The sequence below is a fragment of the Coffea arabica genome, chromosome 7c, assembly GCF_036785885.1.
Source record: "Coffea arabica cultivar ET-39 chromosome 7c, Coffea Arabica ET-39 HiFi, whole genome shotgun sequence".
In the NCBI taxonomy this organism is placed as follows: Eukaryota; Viridiplantae; Streptophyta; class Magnoliopsida; order Gentianales; family Rubiaceae; genus Coffea; species Coffea arabica.
Window position 1 is genome coordinate 24,143,603 of NC_092322.1, and position 6,806 is coordinate 24,150,408.

The 6,806-nt window shown below is 40.5% G+C and overlaps 1 non-coding gene across 1 annotated transcript; it reads right to left on the reverse strand.

Moving 5' to 3' along the window:
* Positions 1-1,225: 1,225 nt before the first annotated feature.
* LOC113700270 (small nucleolar RNA R71) lies at positions 1,226-1,332 on the reverse strand. Its single transcript, XR_003450613.1, has one exon. It is a non-coding gene; the product is annotated as a small nucleolar RNA R71 (small nucleolar RNA).
* Positions 1,333-6,806: the final 5,474 nt, after the last annotated feature.

Sequence of the window (6,806 nt, forward strand, 5' to 3'; positions counted from 1 at the left end):
AAACTATATTTTTGAGATAGTTCCTAACCTTGGAAAATTAAGCAAATAAGCTCTCCAAGACCTCTATTTATAAAAGATTAAAGCTCCACGTTGATGCAAGTTGTGTGTTGGAATTGTCAAAAGTTGATTCTTGAAGTCTCCATGATCTTCTTAGGCAATTCCCACCAAATTCGCTCAGAAAAATGATCCAAAAAAGTTGTATGAACAAAGTATAAGTTACAAAGTAAGTTACACAGTCGAAATAAAGGATACACAGGGTGTTACATAAGGTAGGGTCACGTAACACGCCCCCATAACTGCTCTATTGTAGGTTTTGTACTTTTTGATGATTTATGGAAATTACTTAATTTTTGTATCAAATTCACCTACAAATTTTTTGATAATGAAACCCGCAATAGCTCTTGTATAAAACATAAAAGTCATAGTCCTTTGAGTTTGCTTTTTAATGCATCAAGAATAATCTCATTTGGAGCCCTACACTTGTAAGAATTCGTCGATCAAGTTTTTGGCGCTATTACCAAGGATGATGCTTAATTTTTCTACTTTAGTTATTTTTGTTTTATTTTATTTTATTTTGTTATCTTGTTTTACTTCTAGTTCTTCACTTTTAGTTTTGATTTTTCTTGTTTAGGTGCTTGGTGTATGACCGATCTAAAAAATGTGACTTGGAATTTGACCCAAATTCGAGAAAATAGCATAATACTTGAGGAAGAAAACTTGTCTACAAAAACAAGCTTTGCAAACATCTTCACCGGGATTCCATATTGCCTTAGAGATAGCTGAGTTGGATAGATCGGATGAGTCTGAAATAGCGGAAGAAAATAGAAACAATGCTAATAATCAATAGTAGGTAGTTCAACCTCCAGCTAGACTTTGTGTTTGAGACATCTAACGTCTTGTTATTGTAGCTTTCCCACACTACATCAAATTAAGTGAAAGAGCAAGAAATTATGAGCTTAAAACAGTACAATTCATCATGCTACCTGCCTTTCATGGATTAGTCAATGAAGATTCGCTCTCTTTCATACAAAAATTTTATTCAATTGTGCAAACTTTTTTGATGAATGGTGTGTCAGAAGATGATCTAAGGATGAGGTGCTTCCCTTATTATCTCAAGGATCATGCAAAGTCTTAGTTACTTCATCTACCTAAAGGATCTTTGAGGATATGGAAAGATGTCTATAATATTTTTTTGACCAAATACTACTCATCTCAGAAGATCATCGACTTAGGGAACAAGATTTGTACATTTTCATAGTTGGACGGAGAGCCAATACATAAAGCATGGGAGTATTTTAATCTACTACTCTCTCAATGTCCTCACCACTAATGTTCTTTGGAACTGTAAGTTCAATTTTTTATGATGGGTTGACCTTAACAATCCAAAATATGGTAGATATTGCAGTTGGAGGAATTGGTAAGTCTTTATGAATTGCTTTCTAGTAACTTACAATAGAAGGCAATTAGGGGCAAAAGAATAGGCGTCTATGAAGTGGGAGCATCAAAGGATTCAGGTTCATAGATTGTTAAACTGAGTCGTTAGGTCCATCGAATACAATTAATGTTATGTTGTGACACTTAGTCTCAATAGCCTTGTTCTTATTATTGCATGTATGGGCATTCTATTGCTGGTTGCTATAATAGAGATCCTTCCACCATGGTAGAAGACGTTAATTTCACTAGAACATATGGTAAACAGAAGTAACAACCAAGGAATGATCTGATCTCTTAAACGTACAATGAGGGGTAGAGGAATCACTCTAACTTTTCATGGAAGGATCTGTTAAGAAGAGAGAAGCTTTTAGAGAGAGAGAGAGATTGGTGAAGTTTTCCATGTATTTCACTCATATCAATATACAAAGATACAAGTACCTATTTATAGGATTACACAAAGTAGTAATTAGAGTCCTACCAACTACCAACTATTAACACCTATCAAATCCTTAATTGATACACATTAACTCCTAATAGAATATTTACAACCTCACTTACCAACTACTACAGCTCAATCCAACACTCCCCCTCAAGTTAGTGCATAAATATCGTACATGCTCAACTTGCCTAATGAGTTGTTGAAAATCTTAGTCGGCACAGCTTTTGTGAGCATATCGGCTAGCTGATCTTCTGACTTCACGAACGGAAACTATATCACTTTTTCTTCAAGGTTCTGCTTGATAAAGTGTCGATCGACCTCAATATGCTTAGTACAATCATGTTGAACCAGATTATGGCTGATATCGATAGCAGCTTTGTTATCACAGAATAAGTTCACAGATTATGGCTGATTCTATCCATCTGCATTGCCTCAAATTCAGTTCCTTCTGTGAAAATAAGTACTTAAGGCTTTTGTGATCAGTAATGACTTCAAATGTTACTCCATACAAGTAATTTCTCCATTTCTTCAAAACAAAAACCACAGCCGCTAACTCCAAGTCATGAGTCGGGTAATTCCCTTCATGCGGTTTCAATTTCCTAGAGGCATATGCTATCACTTTGTCATTTTACATCAAAACACATCTCAATCCTTCCTTAGAGGCATCTGTATAAACCACAAAACTATCCTTTTCGTTTGGCAAAGCTAACACAGGCGCCCTTGTCAACCGTCTTTTCAATTCTTGGAAGCTATCTTCACACTTAGGACTCCATACAAACGTCCCATTTTTCTTGGTCAGCTCAGTCATTGGTCCAGCAATTCTAGAAAAATCTTTGATAAATCTCCGGTAATACCCTGCTAATCCAATAAAATCCCGAACTTCGGTAGGGTTTTCCGGTCGTTTCAATTTCAAAACAGCTTTAACTTTAGTTGGATCTACTTTAATCCCATCTTTAGAAATTATGTGTCCCAAGAAAGTCACTTCTTTTAACCAGAAGTCACACTTGCTAAACTTTGCATATAATTGATGTTCCCTCAAAATTTGCAAAACAATTCTCAAATGCTTCTCATGATCCTTCACATTCTTAAAATACACCAATATGTCATCAATAAAGACCACCATAAATTAATCTAGATGAGGTTTAAAGACCCTATGCATTAAATCCATGAAAATAGCAGGTGCATTCGTTAATCCAAACGGCATCACGACAAATTCAAAATACCCATATCTCGAGTTAAAAGCAGTCTTGGGTTTGTCCTTCTCCAAAATCCTCAACTAATAATAACCCTGTCTCAAATCTAATTTCGAGAATACTACAGCCCCTTACAATTGGTCAAATAATTCATCAATGTGGGGCAAAGGGTACTTATTCTTAATAGTGACCTCATTCAAGCCTCTATAATCTATACATAACCTCAAACTCCTGTCTTTTTTCTTAACGAACAAAACTGGGGCTTCCCACGGAGAATCACTCTCTTTTATAAAACCCTTTCCAGCAAGTCTTGCAGTTGCAATTTCAACTCCTTCAATTCCGCTGGAGCCATCCGATATGGTGTCTTAGAGATAGGTGTCACTCCCGGGGTTATATCAATCTTAAAATCTATTTCCCGTTCTAGAGGTAGAGACTCTAACTCTTCGGAAAAAACATCTGGAAAGTCTTTCACTACAAGCATGTCCTCCAAATTCACCTTATCACTAGGGGTGTTAATAAGAAAAGCCAAATACCCTTGAGCTCCTTTACTTAAAAATTTTCTAACCCGAATTCCTGAAATAAGTGCAGATGAAGCCAATTTACCCCTTACATCCAGTTTCAGGGTTGCCTCCCCTGGAATACACAATTCTACAATTTTCGTCCTACAATTCAACTGGGCATTATAACAGGTTAGCCAATCCATTCCTAAAATCACATCATATCCCTTAATTGCTAAACCTACCAGGTCGGTCAATAGTTTTCGTTCCCCGACACAGACCTCACAATCTCTATATATCAGGTTACCAATTAAACTTTGATCTCCAGTAGGTGTTTTAACTTCCAAGTCATACGGTAATTTAATCGATTTCAAGTCTATTCCACTCATAAAGTTAGGGTTTACAAAAGAATGTATTGCTCCCGGATCAATTAAAACCCTAGCTAAACGATGAAAGATTGGAATTGTACCTTCAACCACTTCAGTCACCTCAGGAACTTACTGATAGTCCAGTGCATAAACTCTAGCCGGTACTTTCGGTCGACTTCCCCCAGCACTGGCCTGCTTAGAGGTTGACTTTTCTGGCCTCTGAGTGTTACTTCCCATTTTTGGTGCTTTCGGACAATTTGCGACTTGATGTTCGGCACTACTACAAAACAAGCACTTTCCCGACTTTCCCCAACAATCATTATCGAAGTGATTGGGTTTCCCACAGTATCTACAAATAACCTAAGGGGACACTACCAAACCAGTAGAAGGCGCTCCCCTAACTTGAGTTGGGCCACCACGACCTCCTCTAGACAGAGCTCCCGTAGAAGCTCCAGCAATCCTTGTTCCTCCAGCTCCTCTTCCCATTTTGGAAGGTTGTGTACTCTTACCAGCCTGCCCTGATAAAGAGCCAAAAAAATGTCTCTTTCTATTGTGAAAATCTCTCACTTGAAATCTTGCAATCTCAACCCTTTGTGCCTTCTCTAAAGCTTTAGTAAATGTAGAGATTTGGGTTGCAACCAAAACCTCCTGAATTTTCACATTGAGCCCTTGTACAAATTGCCTTATCCTCTTCTGTTCATTAGTTACCAATTCAGGGGCATACTTAGAAACTGTAGTGAATTTTCCTTCGTACTTCGCTACACTAAGGGTTCCTTGTTTCAATTTGATAAACTCATCCTCCCTTTTCTCCTGGATTAAGGGTGGAAGAAACTTTTCATTAAACTCCCTCGTAAAATTCTCCCAAGTCCAAGGGGTTTGAACTCTTTTCCATTTTCCTTTCACCATATCTCACCAAGCACGAGCTACTCCCTCAAATTGGAAGACTGCAAGTTCACTCGCCTATCCTCAGTGTAGTCTAAAGCAGCGAATATGTTGGTCATCCTTTCTAACCAATTCTTCGCTACTTCAGGATCAGGTTCACCAAGGAACTTAGGTGGGTTAAATTTCAAGAACCTCTCTAAGGCTCTATTCTCACCCATATCCTGTCCCCCAGTTTGGTTAAGCGGTCCAGGACCTTGTCTATCAACTAAGCGTTCTAGGATATCAGTCATCCTGTTAATGGCAGTAGCCACTTGATTACCCTCAATATTTTCCTGGCCCTGTGTCAGTCCAGTTACCGATCCCTGGTCATTCCCCTGAGTTTGGGCCTGTCTAGTCCTTCGCCCACGGCCTCGACCACGGCCTTGGCCCCTTCTTAGCCCTTCTATAGTGCAAGAAATAAGTCAATTATACGGTGCAAAGTAGAAAGCAGGAACAAATCAAGAAAACATTGAAAATAACAATAATTTACATTCATTTTTTTTTAATCAAAACCTTTATTAATGGTAAGAAAATTACAATGGAGAGGAGCTAAACGCCCTGTCATGAAAACAGCCCTACATAGTAACTAAGGCTTCCATTGCCGGCGAATGTAAGGATAGCTAACTCTGTCTAACTGAAGAAGCCCACGAATGTCCCTTGGAAAAGAGGTAGCACAGTAGGATGAGGACGCACGAGACGTGCTGGCTGATTTGGCAAGCGAGTCCGCCACAGCATTGAGCTCTCTGTAGCAATGATGCAAGACCGAGGTGAAGTCCTCAAGTAGATGTCGAATGTGGCAAACCACCCCCCAAATCCTCCACGGACACTTCATCTCACGTCGTACTACCTTGAGGAGAGTCAGCGAGTCAATTTCAATCTCAACGTGGGGAAAGCCATGAGATTTGCAAAGCTGTAACCCTTCGAGGAGAGCCATTGCTTCAGCACTCATATTGGTCTGCCAACCATAGAAAGTGGAAAAACCATAGAGTAGCCTCCCCTCGCTATCCCGGATGAGCCCTCCTCCCCCCGCATCTCCCGGGTTCCCAAGAGAAGAACCATCAACATTTAACTTCACGTAGCCCATGGGAGGGACCCTCCAACGGATTATACGGAGCCGAGCCCTGGGTGGCGGCTTAAGGAAAGGTACAAGCCCTTGAGTCCAGCAGCATTTATCTTCAGGAGTAGAACATGTGAAAGGAGTGGCCCTTGCTATGAGCTGGAGCTCCTTAACAATGTGATTAAATATAACGTGCACTGGAGTAACAATCCCCTCAAAGTAAGCCAGATTGCGGAATTTCCACAGTGCCCAACAGATGAGTGCCAGTAGTAAACGATAGCAATTCGCGACAAAGCCATTGCCAGACGAGTGCATCCACCAGTTCTGAAGTTGCATAAGAATCTCGTCCGCTCTATCCGTTCGAAAGTGCAGCAAGAGCCCCAGGCGATGCCAAACCGCAGTTGCGACTTCACAAGTGAGAAATACATGCTCCAGCGTTTCCACATGATTGCAGAAAACACACTTAGAGGGTAGGTGAAAGCCAAATTTACAGAGAATATCCGGGAGGGGAAGAAGCGCGTTCAGCAAACGCCACATGAATATCGAGATCTTGCGAGGCAGGCGTTGATCCCAAATGAGTGTATGGGAGAGTAAAGAGGCCCCCTGATGGCGCCTTCTCAACACAGCAGATTTGATAGAGAACTCGCCATTCGGGTTAGGCTGCCAAATAAGGAAATCCTTTCCATTAGAGAGAAAAGGAGGGAAGGACCGAATCTGCTGAATCTCCACGCTGGATAAAGCACCTTCAATAGGCGCCAAGTCCCAACCCCCTTCACTGATACACTCTCGAATCGTGAGGGAAGGACTGGGAAGGTTAACCCTTCCGACAGCCAAAGCCCCCGAGCATAGCCAATTGTCGAACCAGAAAGAACAGGTCCCCCCAGCAATCATCCATTG